The sequence below is a fragment of the Salmo trutta genome, chromosome 27 (assembly GCF_901001165.1).
Source record: "Salmo trutta chromosome 27, fSalTru1.1, whole genome shotgun sequence".
NCBI classification, from domain to species: Eukaryota; Metazoa; Chordata; class Actinopteri; order Salmoniformes; family Salmonidae; genus Salmo; species Salmo trutta.
In genome coordinates this window covers 11,666,116-11,680,926 of record NC_042983.1, presented here as the reverse complement: position 1 = coordinate 11,680,926, position 14,811 = coordinate 11,666,116, and the positions used below count along the sequence as shown (strand labels likewise).

Here is a 14,811-nt window from a genome sequence, read left to right as displayed (position 1 = left end):
GAGCGAGGGACTGGTGTTGTCTCTGTGTGTCCTGTCCCTGTTCGCTCTCTGGGTGTGCTTGTGACCTCTCGTGAGACGGAGCGAGGGAAAGACGGAGAAAGGAAAAGAGGAGAGATGGCAGGTGCTCAGCTGGAGGTGCTGTCCTCTCACAGCCAGTATCGCTCTCGTCTTCCTCTGAACAGCCAGGGCAGCAGACCCAACACGGAGCCCTGCTACCCTGTCACATACAGTCCAGTCTCCATGCGCCGCTGGCCTCGCTCACAGCCCTCATAGTGCTCTTTTATAGTCCTGCTCAGTCAGTCAGTCTGACTCAACACACCACCACTGTGTGTAACCAGGGTCCGTTCCCTGTGTGTTTGGAATGTGGTGGGAGTCGTGTGTGTGTGTGGAACCTTGGCTAAGAGGGTAAAGGTCACCAGTCTAGTGGCTACGGCTGTGTTGACATTTCACTGTATAGAATTAAATGTTCGTTTTTCAAGTTCCAGAACAGTGAATATCATGTTTTTCTTCAAATTTGGATGAAACCAGCTCATATTAGTTTTATCAATTGTGGAGGACATTCGATGGGTTTTTCCAGGATGCAAAAGAAGGCGGATGCTGTGCCGTCATTGATAGTTGATCAGTGGATCTTGCAAGTGCTGATCATAATGGAAGTATGAAGTCTGACACGGGGGCTGTGGCTGTTTGGAGTTGTGAACGGTATATTTTCCTGTAACACACCTGACAGTCACTATATGGTTTGGGTTCTTCCATCCCTAAGCCCACTACGTTGAGTTTGAGAACTGCCAGTGTAACCGATGTGAAATGGCTAGCTAGTTAGCGGTGGTGCGCGCTAATAGCTTTTCAATCGGTGACGTCACTCGCTCTGAGACCTTGAAGTAGTTGTTCCCCTTGCTCTGCAAGGGCCGTGGCTTTTGTGGAGTAATGGGTAACGATGCTTCGAGGGTGGCTGTTGATGTGTGCAGAAGGTCCCTGGTTCGAGCTCAGGTAGGGGCGAGGAGAGGGACGGAAGATATACTGTTACACCAGCACACAGCTGACACAAAGGAATGTTGTCAACTATAGGAGTGTGTATAGTATTTGTAATTTACCCCTGATAATCATATTCTCCCGTTCAGGGCCGGCCCTCCCGTTAGCCTCCATTAGGGGCGGCATTTTGACAATTGGCTGCCGCCCTCCGGCGCCCCTGATCGGCTACTACACCGCCCGCGGCACCCCAGCCACCAGCTCATAGCGTTGCTGCAGTTCCCGCCCCATTCCCTCTTCTCCCGCAGTTCACTCCTACTATCCTTGGTAGCTGTGGGGATGTGTGTGTTTTTAAAATGGGATTATCCAATTGTGAAACATTATTAAAAATGAATCTGCTAATGTTTTTTTATATTTTTTTTGTGTGTGTGTGTGACAAAGATGATTGGTGATTAAGGCAGAAGCCTAGTCTATTAGCTAGCTACTACTAGTGGATATAATTTTAGCTAAAAGTAATCTATAGAGATTTTAAACAATTTGCTACCGTGTCTAAGACAAACTATCAGGAAGCAAATATAAAAAAGCAATGAGAAAAGAGGCACAATCTCTAAACCAAAGAAATTCCCTGGTGAAATTTATCAGTGTGCAGCAATGTCTATCAGCCGTTGTGGAGAATGACAAGCCTGCGAGGACAGGCCAGTCATTCGCCGAGAACAACGAGCATCCGTTCGCTGACTCTATTAGCGATGAGGGCAAACCGGAGGAGTCCAAGCCATGCACTTCCACCGATGACCGCTCTCTGGCTGGACAAGAACAGGTGGTCGCACCAGGCCTAGCCACATCTCCAAACAATGCCGACGAAGAACCTACTATCTTGGACCCAGACTCAGATTCGTCACTCCCCGAACCCGATGACGGTGGTGGTGCTGCTGCTAAATCAGACTCCCAGACAAAAAACATACAATATCCCGGTGAATGGCCAAAATATAGGAATGGATCTTTACAGGATATGTTAGTGCAGGCTGGGCCACATCAGGATAAGGAGGGGAATTTCCCACGTGGGGTAACTAAAGTTTTGGGTGACCCACTACAATAGGAGGATGGTGAAAGAAGAGAAAGTGGAGAGACCAAGGTTTGTCTATTCCAAGCAAAATGATGCAGCCTTTTGTTTTTGCTGCAAACTTTTTTCACATGAGTACAAATCTGCACTGGTCAGGGATGGAACCAGGGACCGGATTAATCAGTGCCACTTCAGCTCGCATGAGAAGTCTCATGACCACCGAGAGTTTCCAGAGGTGGAAGGAGATGGAGATCAGGCTGGCGTCCAAGCAAACGCCGATGATTTCAGGACCGTGGACAGCTACCGAGAGAGAACATCGCTGACTGCGATGCAGCACCACAGCAGAGGGAAGAGGCCACTATTGGTTGAGAAGAAATAAATGCTGATGTGGGACAATCAAGTTCGATATGTAAATGAACTAAATTCGTTAAGGCTGGTGTCATTGACATAAAGCTTATTTTACACTGCTCCGGCGAGGCCCCGCCATGCATTTATGATTGGAGCTAATTTCTTCATCTTCCAAAAAAACAAGTGGTAAGCCCTACCTGTTTGACAGACACAATTATCCTATCCATAATGTCGGTATAACGGGGGTGCAGTTATTATTTCACTTTCCATCTCCTTTTGTCTTTCCACTATCATCAAGCTGTAATGATAGACATTTTAGAGAATTCAACATCTACTGTCTGCACAGCTTCCCAGGCAACCACCGCAGCAGGAATGCTGTGGTACAAAATCAGCTTTCCCAAGTCAAAAGGGGGGTGGGGGGTGAAGATAGACCCAACATACTGTAAGTCAGTAGTTATTCATTTCAAATCAATTGAGCATTTCAGGCACACACACGTTCAAATTACAAACATTAAAGTTTCACCAAGTACCTAACCAAATATTGCTTATTTCAAATGAAGTACTTCAAAAACACCAGAAAACACATTGTACAATGAGTAGATCCCTACATCCAACGAATTGATAGCTTCAAAACTCAGAACAGTATATAAAAGGGAATTAAAATTCACTACCCATTTTAACAAATATTTCCCTTTTTAAAAACGTTACAGGCGACAAAGACAGGCTCCTGGATCTTGTCTTCAAGGTCACCCTTGATCCAGCACCGTACGTGGGGAAGCTGTGTGAGCTGTCCATCCTAGGATCCCTGTCTGTCCAGTGTGAGGCTTAACAAGGACGCCAAAGCTGGATTTTTCTCCCGCTTCAATCTTGAGGGTGACTGAAGCCATGTGGGTGACTGAAGCCTGCTTGATTGAAGCAGGGTACATGGGCTCCCCTACCTATCAATCTCTGTAGTTGGTTGCATTTTCTAAAGCCTATGTAATTCACTTTTGCGTGATATATCACATTTTGTTACTTTGTATAGTTAAAAAAAATCAAAGCATTCGGACGGGATATGAGTGTAGCAAATTGTAAAAATCAATGGAGTCCTGCACACTGTAGGGTGGCTGGGTGCCTATATTAGGCTTATGGTTGTAATTATTTGTTCATGTCAAATTATTTCTCACCTTTTATTTCTCATGAGTGTTTGTTGATAAATCATTTGGCTGTGCTGGCTTATTGTAAATGATCAAAATAAAATTCTGATCAATACATACAATTCTGAGCATATTGTCGTTTATTATGCTAATGCCGAGGCACCATAAAATTGTCCACTAGACTTACTGTATGCTGTTTATATGTATATTTCCTTATGTCTAAGCTTCTAAGGCAAATTTTTCCAATGTAATGTACAGAACAGAGGCGTTTATCCCGCGAATACCACAGTTGCCAAATATGAAAGCACACATTTACTGCTAAAAAATACTTTTTTTATTAACAAATTCACACTTTCATCTTTAGGTTGCTAGAAACGCGAACCTGTCATTTGTTCGATATTTATGGACGCAACCCTGTTGTTCTAAGTACCATTGCCATGCTCAGTGGCAACATTCTTATCCCTTGCTTGCTGCAAGCTAGCCAGCTAGCTACACAGTCAACCTCTGCAGCCAGAATAACAGCAACGTTTGTTTAAGCTGTTTATCCCGCTTATACCACACTTGCCAAATATAACAATACTAGTAGCTGTTTTCTATTGACATTTTATTTGGATACCACACAATTTCCCCCAATTTTTGCCTGGCATAGCTAGAAAAGTGTACATTCTCATCAGGAGACTCAATTCTGTTTTATTACGAGGAGATCCCATTTGCATATCAAACACTAGGCTAGAAGCTAGCTAAATAGTTTATTGCTGGAAAACCTGCCAATATGATAACCAAATTTAAAATATCAGTTAAACAGCTGGTCAAACTAGAAACTTGGGAGGATTTCACAGCATCGTGCCATGTGCGTCATGACTGCAACAGTAGGGACCAGAGATTCATTTTCATCACGTTAGGTCATCAGATGTTCCATCTAACTGTCTCCGTAAAAACAAATCAATGCTAGCTCGCTAAGTTTTTCCCCACTCATTCAACCTGTGTTTTATAATGTATCCAATTTTGGTTTGTGTGGTTTAGCGTTCTTTTAACTTTGTAGCAAGTACGGTCTAAATGTGTAGGCGCTTATTACGTCATGATTGCAAGGTGTCCCGATATCTTTTCCAACTGTCCCGATATCTGGTTTTAATGTCCGTTCTAGAATGCCTTTCTAACCAATCAGAAACGAGTATTCAACAATGCTTAGTATAACATGAATATAAGCTCCCCGTGACTGAGACTGTCAATGGTGAACTGGCTGGTTGGAATGAATTATCATTTTGAAATGTGAGAAGACATGGAAGAAGTATCTTACTGGGTTTAGCAGCCAGACAACAGATCAAACATGTTGTGTAATAATTTGTCTCAGCTTATCTGTTGTATAGTGACCTACCTACTTCAATAATATTTCAAGAAAGTAAAGTACATGATTTGTGCCAGACACTAAACCTCTTATCTGATGAAGCCACTGTCCTAAAAAAAAGTATCTTATTTTGTCTTTTAGGTGTAGCAGCACCGGTGCAGTGGCCCTCGCATGATAAATGTCGACCTGCGCTGACATTTTTATGGGTCTTCATCAGCCAAAGGTGCGTTTATCCACGTTTCCTAATTGCAATAATGTAACCAATAGATACTGTATGTCACAGGCTGTAGTGTATGGTCTGTACAGCTGTTCTATGTTGGCATCCCAAATGGCAAACTATACAGTGCACTACTTTTGACCAGAGCCTTATGGGTCCTGGTCAAAAGTAGTGCACTATTTAGGGAATTGGGTGCTATTTTGAGAACGCAGCCTATGTCTTTGGGTTTAGCGTGCGCTCATATTTCCTTTCCAACTGTATCAGATGGACAAACAGGCTAGTATTCTTATACTGTACTTTACTGATCTATTAATATAGCGAAATTAATTGCTATAAAAAGTGTTGATTTGTATCCTGATTTAATGAATGGTGTTTTCTAAACGTGAAATAACGTAAAGTATAGGCCACCACTCAAAACGCAATGAGAATAAATATTCCCCTCCCCCGGAGAATTAGATTAGCTGAAGTGACGCACCGGCGGGCCAAGATGCATGGGTCTGTCTAAGATCATACTCTGGAAATCAATGGATATCTAAGATCTTTTTCAGCCCTGGGTTAAGGATGCCTATTCAATGTAATGTGGAACAAGCCTATTCACTTTCAGGCACCAATGAACCTGTGCTCATGAGCAAACACTAAAACCATTCTCATGTAGACAGGCTAGTAGAAATCATCATTGGCCTAGTAGCAATCAGGACTAGAGGTTGACCGATTAATCGGAATGGCCGATTTAATTAGGGCCGATTTCAAGTTTTCATAACAATCGGAAATCGGTATTTTTGGATTCCGATTTGGCCTATTATTTATTTCAATTTTTTTATTAAAAAATAATATTATTATTTTTATTTTTTTACACCTTTATTTAACTAGGCAAGTCAGTTAAGAACACATTGTTATTTTCAATGACGGCCTAGGAACGGTGGGTTAACTGCCTTGTTCAGGGGCAGAACGACAGATTCTTACCTTGTTAGCTTGGGGATTCAATCTTGCAACCTTACGTTTAACTAGTCCAACGCTCTAACCACATGCTTTACATTGCACTCCACGAGGAGCCTGCCTGTTACGTGAGTGCAGTAAGAAGCCAAGGTAAGTTGCTAGCCAGCATTAAACTTGTCTTATAAAATACAATCAATCAATCATAATCACTAGTTAACTACACATGGTTGATGATATTAGTTTACCTAGCCTGTCCTGCGTTGCATATAATCGCTTAGGTACACGTTGCTCCAACCATAAACATCAATGCCTTTCTTAAAATCAATACAGAAGTATATATTCTTAAACCTGCATATTTAGTTAATATTGCCTGCTAACATGAATTTCTTTTAACTAGGGGAAATGTGTCACTTCTCTTGCAACAGAGTCAGGGTATATGCAGCAGTTTGGGCTGCCTGGCTCGTTGCGGACTGTGAAGACTATTTCTTCCTAACAAAGACAGCCGACTTCGCCAAACGGGGGATGATTTAACAAAAGCGCATTTGCGAAAAAAGCACAGTCGTTGCACGACTGTACCTAACCATAAACATCAATGCCTTAAAATCAATACACAGAAAGAAGTACATATTTTTAAACCTGCGTATTTAGCTAAAAGAAATCCAGGTTAGCAGGCAATATTAACCAGGTGAAATTGTCATTTCTCTTGCGTTCATTGCACGCAGAGTCAGGGTATATGCAACAGTTTGGGCCGCCTGGCTCGTTGCGAACTAATTTGCCAGAATTTTACGTAATTATGACATAACATTGAAGGTTGTGCAATGTAACAGGAATATTTAGACTTAGGGATGCCACCCGTTAGATAAAATACAGAACGGTTCCGTATTTCACTGAAAGGAAGAACGTTTTCTTTTCGAGATGAGTTTCCCGATTCGACCATATTAATGACCAAAGGCTCGTATTTCTGTGTGTTATTATGTTATAATTAAGTCTATGATTTGATAGAGCAGTCTGACTGAGCGGTGGTAGGCAGCAGCAGGCTCGTAAGCATTCATTCAAACAGCACTTTCGTGCGTTTTGCCAGCAGCTCTTCGCTGTGCTTCAAGCATTGCGCTGTTTATGACTTCAAGCCTATCAACTCCCAAGATTAGGCTGGTGTAACCGATGTGAAATGGCTAGCTAGTTAGCGGGTGCGCGCTAATAGCGTTTCAAACGTCACTCGCTCTGAGACTTGGAGTAGTTGTTCACCTTGCTCTGCATGGGTAACGCTGCTTCGAGGGTGGCTGTTGTCGATGTGTTCCTGGTTCGAGCCCAGGTAGGAGCGAGGAGAGGGACGGAAGCTATACTGTTACACTGGCAATACTAAAGTGCCTATAAGAACATCCAATAGTCAAAGGTATATGAAATACAAATCATATAGAGAGAGTCCTATAATTCCTATAATAACTACAACCTAAAACTTCTTACCTGGGAATATTGAAGACTCATGTTAAAAGGAACCACCAGCTTTCATATGTTCTCATGTTCTGAGCAAGGAACTTAAATGTTAGCTTTCTTACATGGCACATATTGCACTTTTACTTTCTTCTCCAACACTTTGTTTTTGCATTATTTAAACCAAATTGAACATGTTTCATTATTTATATGAGGCTAAATTGATTTTATTGAGGTATTATATTAAGTTAAAATAAGTGTTCATTCAGTATTGTTGTAATTGTCATTATTACAAAAAAAATAATAATTGGCCGATTAATCGGTATCGGCATTTTTTTGTGTGTGGTCCTCCAATAATCGGTATCGGCGTTGAAAAATCATAATCGGTCGACCTCTAATCAGGACTCTTGTCACATCCTTTATCTTCAGCGGATTGTGGGAGTTCTAGTTAAAAGTTTTATAAATCAGCAACAAATGTATCCTTCATTATTGTCTGTGAAAGTTTGACTTGTTGTTGTGGGTTTGCTTCTATTCCTCTGTGGTGACGTCCCTGGTCTGAATCAAGGTGGTACTCTTCTGTTGCCACCCGACAAACATTTAGCAGCCTTGGAGCTCGCAACTAAACCTGAACCTGTTTAGTGCAGGGTACTTTACTTTGATGCCAGGAAAAGTCCCAACGGTTATCCTATTTCTCGCTTTTTCTCTTTAGCTGTTAATTTACCGGTACATTGAGTTTAGATGTTGTTCTCAAGTAATTAAAGTTAATCTTTTTTCTGGCTGCTGAGACTGGTCTGCTGGGGATAGCTGGCATGGACTGAATGACAAAAGTGTGTGAAAGGTAACCACAGTGGACAATGCTGAATTTTTTTATTCTGACCTATACATTTGTCAAGCTAGGGAGGGAATAGCTGACTGTGGTGGCTTGGATCGTTCACACACCTTGTGAAGGAGGTGGTACATCACTAGAACAGAATCTGTGCATCTCTCCCAGGAGTTATGACCCAGCTCTGGATGGGGATATCGGCGTCGGGTCTCGCATTGTGCAGGAGAGGAGAGATTTAAAGACCGCTTTGCTCTTCCAGAGATTTAGCTCCTCTGACTGTGACGTCTTGTTTTCGAGAGCATTGGGCCCCGATGGAAGATACAGGCTGTGTGTCAAATGGCACCCTATTCCTTATGTGGTGCAGTACTTTTGAGTGTCCTGGCCAAAAGTAGTGCACTACATAGGGAATAGGTTGCCATTTGAGACAGACACACACACTGTAAACCTCACCTGCAGTCTGTAGCTATTTTACCCTCTGCTTCTGCATTCACCTCAGGCTGCTACGGTAGACTCTGAGAAATGGAGACAAGGCTGCTACGGTAGACTCTGAGAAATGGAGACAAGGCTGCTACGGTAGACTCTGAGAAATGGAGAGAAGGTTGGAAAAATACCCTGTCTGTTGGTGGTGGAGTTCTTGTAATTCATCCCTTCGTCCTCCTGCTACTGTACAGCGCAATGCGACCTCTGCCCATCTGAGTTCACTCCAAACACAAATATTGTTATTCTGCCATTTAAGCCGCACATTTTCAAGCCTGCACTGCCAATGACTCCTCACAATGGATTTTTTTTCCCCACGCTGCTGGGAGGTGTACATAGCCATCTGTGGGGATTGACTTTGAGGCAGGGTCAAGGCATCGCCTCGTAGTCAAGTCAATGGCTCCTAGAGAAACACTGCACTGTCTGCACTTCAACTCAACCTGGAGCACTGGGTGACCTTTTTATACACTTGTTAGCACTGCCTTTTATTTACAGAACCAGCTGTTAGTCATTGTGAGAGACCTTGTTAACCCTTTAAACGTGTGGGAATTGGCCTGTATGGATGGGGCTAAATTCAGATATTTCTTACAGAATAAATATGAAAAGCAGATGCAGAACCATGGTGGCAATCAAAGATTATGGGAAAATGATCAGACCGGAGTTGAGGGCACAACAGATCACCTGACACGACTGAATCTAAACATTACACTGTTCATTTTGTGTTTTACAGTTACTCTACTATTCCCCCAATTTGTTAATAATGAAATCTGAAGATACACTGAATACATTCAGTAACAAGAATATTCCTGGAAAATGCGGGCTAGGTGAAAAGTAAGATTTTAAAAAATGACATGGGTTTGAGTGAGAGGACTAACTGGTGTCTCCAAGTGGCCACCCAACTCTCCAAAGTGTGTACGGTTCCATCAATGTAATTTTGACTGAAAGAATAATCTAGCAACATAACTAGCTAAATGATAAAATACAATATTGTTGTGCTTTCACAGGGCAATTACAGAGACAGATTGCTATATTGATGGTCATAGAAAGTGGACATGCCGCGTGCGTTCAGGTGTGTGTTCTGCTGTGGATTTTCTCCTCAATAGACAAACATGGGCTCATTCTGTTCAGAACGACCCAGGGTATGTGCCGTGTCATCTTGTAACTGTACATCAAACATGATGATCATAAAGTTTGACACTGTAGCTAGCTATGTTTCCATTAACTTGTCCTGTGATGATTTTTTTGTTGTTGTTGACATTTAGAAAGTTTGCTTTGAAAATACAGTAGATGCAACGATTCCTTGCTAGAGTGCGTGCGTTTCCAGATAACCGCCTTTTGTCGATTTTAAAAACAGCTGGACGTAATGATGCTGTTGCGTTAAGATTACTCTTCAATGGAAGTAAGGGGCCTAGCCCGAACCATGGGGGGAAAAAAATAAAAATGCCCCAGACCATTATTCCTCCTCCACCAAACTTTACAGTTGGCACGATGCATTGCAGGTAGCGTTCTCCTGGCATCCGCCAAACCAAGATTTGTCCGTCGAACTGCCTGATAGTGAAGTGTGATTCATCACTCCAGAGAACACGTTTCAACTGCTCAAGAGTCAAAGGCGGCGAGCTTTACACCACTCCAGCCGACGCTTGGCATTGCGCATGGTGATCTTAGGCTTGCGTGCGGCTGCTCAGCCATGGAAACCCATTTCATGGAGCTCCCGTCAAACAGTTGCATCCAGAGGCAGTTTGGAACTCGGTAGTGAGTGTTGCAACCGAGGACAATGATTTTTACGTGCTTCAGCACTTGACGTTCCCGTTCTCTGAGCACTTACAGTTGACCGGGGCAGCTCTAGCAGGGAAGAAATTTTATGAACTGACTTGTTGGAAAGGTGTCATCCTATGAGAGTACCACGTTGAAAGTCACTGAGCTCTTCAGTAAGGCCATTCTACTGCCAATGTTTGTCTATGGAGACTGCATGGCTGTTTGCTTTAATTTATACACCTGTCAGCAACGGGTGTGGCTGAAATAGCCGAATCAACTCATTTGAAGAGGTGTCCACATACTTTTGTGCATGTCGTGTATGTGGCTCCAAGCTGATAATACATAATGGAATCTTACACAGGCAGATTTTCTTTACCTTGATGAATATCCACATGCGGTGTGACCTTTTTAAGTAGTGCTATGCTTGCTGTATAAAATATATTAAACTGCCACAGCTCCCATATGATACTCTTTAAAATCTCAACCTGAAAACAAGGTTAGGATTTGAAAGTCCTATGCTAACGATAAAGAGGGGTTTAACTTCGAGTACATTTTTGAGGTTAGGAGTTTTAACAGTACTGGTTTCGATAAGGGTAGGATTTCAGGGTGCGGTGCATTAGAGCTTTAACTTCCAAGCCTAACCTTTATGAATACATTTGAGGTTAACATATCTCAACTACAGTTTGTGCTCACAACCAACTTTGAAAATAACAATCAAACTTTGTTAAGAGGTGAATGGTCGAAACTAGATGTCAGTTTTATTCTAGCGAATTCAAACTTTTGACATGAATGTTTGCTAATTGTGATAGTGGTGCTGCTATTAAAATGTGCAGAGGAGGGTTTCTAATGAGGCAATACCAGCCAGGCATGGATGGGAAGCTCAGCTCTCACAGGCCTGTAGCCACAGGTCCTCTCTGCCACCTTTACACAGTTTCTGTTCCGTTTTGATTTCATTAAAAGAGGAAGAGACCTCTCTGGCCCACAACCCAGTGAATCGCAACTGACTGTTTAAAAAATAATTAAGATGGAGGGGGATTTATTAAAAGTTTAATCACTCTTTTAAAAGTGCCTATATGAAGGCCCCTAAATGTATTTGGGTGCCGTCAGTTGCGGGCTGTTTCCCATTAAAAATTGGGGGGTGATTAATAGCGACAATTTCATGACAGAATTATTTTTACCCCTCGTGACATTTGGGGCTTGGAGTCTCTGAAATGATTTCTTGTCATGCAGTCCCTGGTCTTAAAGTATTGTTTATAACTCAGTTTGATTTATACTCTGTCAGAAATATCTAGAGGTTGCTGTTTATCATTTGGGACACGGAGGCCATCTTAATGGACCTCGGAATAAGACTTTAATAAGTTAATGGACAGCGAGGGAGACGAGCTTCTTTTACAACGCCTCTTGGCACTCTGTTGGAAGCCAGTCAGTCAGCTTATCAAAGGAATGTAAATATTGCTAACACTTTATAATGAGTAAGCATTAATATTCAACTATTTGTAAACGATTAATATATATATATATATGTATTTCATCATGGACAGCGAGTGCGATGAGCTTAATTTTACGCCTCCACTTGGCACCCTGTTTGGAGACAGATATCAGAAGAATGGAAATATGCCTCCCGAGTGGCGCAGCGGTCTGATGCCGTGCTTGAGGTGTCACTACAGCCCCGGGTTTGATCCCAGGCTGTGTCACAGCCGCTCGTGACCGGGAGACCCATGAGGCTGCACACAATTGGCCAAGCATCGTGCAGGTTAGGGAGAGGGGTTTGGCCGGCCAGGATTTCCGTGTCCCATTGTGCTCTAGCGACTCCTTGTGACGGGCCAGCTGGACGGTGTGCGGCTGGCTTCTGGGTTAAGCGAGCAGTGTGTCAAGAAGCAGTGCGGCTTGGCAGGGTGGTGTTTCGGAGGACGCATGGCTCTCGACCTTCGCCTCTCCTGAGTCCGTAGTGGAGTTGCAGCGACGGGACATGTGTAGCAACTACTGTAACTACCAATTGGATATCATGAAATTGGGGAGAATAATTGCTAAAAAATATATATATAAAGAAATAAAATGAGTATGGAAATAGCTGTGCTGTTATTCCTGTTAAAGATTAGGCCTATCAACGTAGTTACCAAAGTGTGTGAATCCTGACGCTTTCCGTTCCACTTAGTTGAGCCAGACACCTGTAACACATCATTTCCCACAACAACCTACAAGGAGAGATGCTCTTAGAGAAAGAAAAGGCCTAAGAGATATCTGCAGCATTACCAGTCTGTTGAAGGTTTCCTGTTCCTTAGAGGAAACACGAAGTAGACTAGCAACACACAGAACCAGACTACAGCAGTTATTATTGCACAGAGCCAACTGATTAAATGGGAGTTGACTTCCCTGCCACGCATCTAATGCTCTCTATCCGGTCTCTCGTTTCCTGTTAAATTCATTCTAGATAAAGGGTTTGGAAAGCACATTAGGCCTATAGTAGCAGTAACACTGTGGTAAGTTCCTCAGCTCCCTCCTTTTCCACCTCGTAAACTGTGAAGTCATTTAAGTCACTGCTACACCAAAGCCAAGGGCTCTGTGTATTTTCTGTGCTCTCAACTTGCCACTTCAAATGACTTCACTGTATCACGGGCAGAGCACTGCATTGAAAAGGGGATATGGAGAGTTTGTGGAGTTCAGTGTCTACCACCATTTCCCTGGGGTTGGACCAAGCACTTCTAGTTAGGTTATTTGTGGCCATATATTGATCATTGCTCGAATGAAAGAAAATGCTAATTGTCACATGATTTGTCAATGACAGTGAAATACTAATACTGAACAAAAATATAAATGCAACATGCAAGAATTTCATTGATTTTACTGAGTTACAGTTCATATGAGGAAATCAGTCAATTGAAATTCTCTGGCAACAGCTCTGGTGGACATTCCTGCAGTCAGCATGCCATGTGCACGCTCCCGCAAAACCTGAGACGTCACTGGTTGTGTGACAACATTTCACATTGGCCTTTTATTGTCCCCAGCACAAGGTGCAACGATCATGCTGGTTAATCAGCTTCTTGATATGCCACACCTGACAGTTGGAGGGATTATCTTGGAAAAGGAGACATTCTCACTGACAGGGATGTAAGCAAATTTGAGCACAGAATGTGAGAGGTTTTTTGTGCTTAAAGGAACATTTCTGGCATCTTGTATTTCCAGCCCATGGGACCAACACTTCATGTGTTGTCTTCATATTTTTGTTCAGTGTAGCTTGCAGCTAAGCTGTACATTGTTTAATTTTTCTTTGTGTGTACTGTCTCTTTTAAAGGCTATATATACAGCAATGTGTCTTTTTATGGTTATAATTGTTGTCATTATGGTTGTTAATGTGGCTGTATTGTTACGTGCTGTTACAGTATTCTGTATTGACACGTTATTGTATTTGCTCTGCGGTTGTGTTGGTGGAGAGTGGCTATTATTGGTTTAGGCCTGTATGTGTGTTCTATTGTTTCCGGTGCTGTGTTGCACTGCCCTGGTGGTGGTGACATTGGGCTGTATTTTTGTCTGCTGGCGGTCTATAGCTCCATTATGTGTTCTGTATGGTAATGATGTGGTGGCGGGGATTGGGATGCATAGCGGGAGTGGTGGCGGTGCTGTGAGGGGAGTCGGTGAGCAGCGTGGGGCCTTGGAGTGTGACTAATCCAGGGGATCTCCTATGCTGTCGGTGGCTGCATGGCTGTCCTTCACGCATCATGCCTCCGCTGATGGGACTACACGCACAGCACAGAGCTTCATGCCCCAGCCACTAATGCTCTTCTAAAGTCATACTGCAGACATTTTGGGGAGTGATATAGGAAGTAGTATTAGGCCTACTATACGTTTTCTCTATTTTTGTGTTTTTGTGTCCAGTAAGCCAACATTATGATGGGGAGGTTGTATTTGCACAACACACAGTTCCGTTTGACTTGTCATGTTCAAGTTCCTGCAATGAGGAGAGGAATCAACGTCTGGTTATCTTTAGTCTTACTTCTAAGCCTCCTATATTACCGAGATTTCCACTGGCCTGTATGTACAGACGTCTTTCTACGGCTTATCTACAAAGTCTCACCTGTTCCCCTGACTTATTTAAGGTCCTGTAAGACACGTGTGATTTGGATAGAATTTGAACCAATTCTATTTCTTTATATTTTAATACTGTTACTAATTCTGACTCTAATCATTACATTCTAATCAGTGATCTTGGGGCAGCAGGTAGCCTAGTGGTTAGAGCATTGGGCCAATGTTCTGTTTACAAAGGAGTAAAACAAGTTTACATTTGGGGTTCTGATTGGGTAAGGCAATTGAAACTAAGCT

General features: G+C 42.7%; 1 protein-coding gene across 4 annotated transcripts in view; it reads left to right on the top strand.

Moving 5' to 3' along the window:
• The window catches only part of LOC115164308 (armadillo repeat protein deleted in velo-cardio-facial syndrome), a 242,154-nt gene that overhangs the window by 68,049 nt on the left and 159,294 nt on the right, over positions 1-14,811 (top strand). For all 4 annotated transcript variants that reach the window (XM_029716653.1, XM_029716651.1, XM_029716649.1 and 1 more), the window contains exon 2: positions 4,997-5,078. The gene's annotated coding sequence lies outside the window, so the exon portion shown is untranslated. The remainder of the gene's footprint in view (positions 1-4,996; positions 5,079-14,811) is intronic.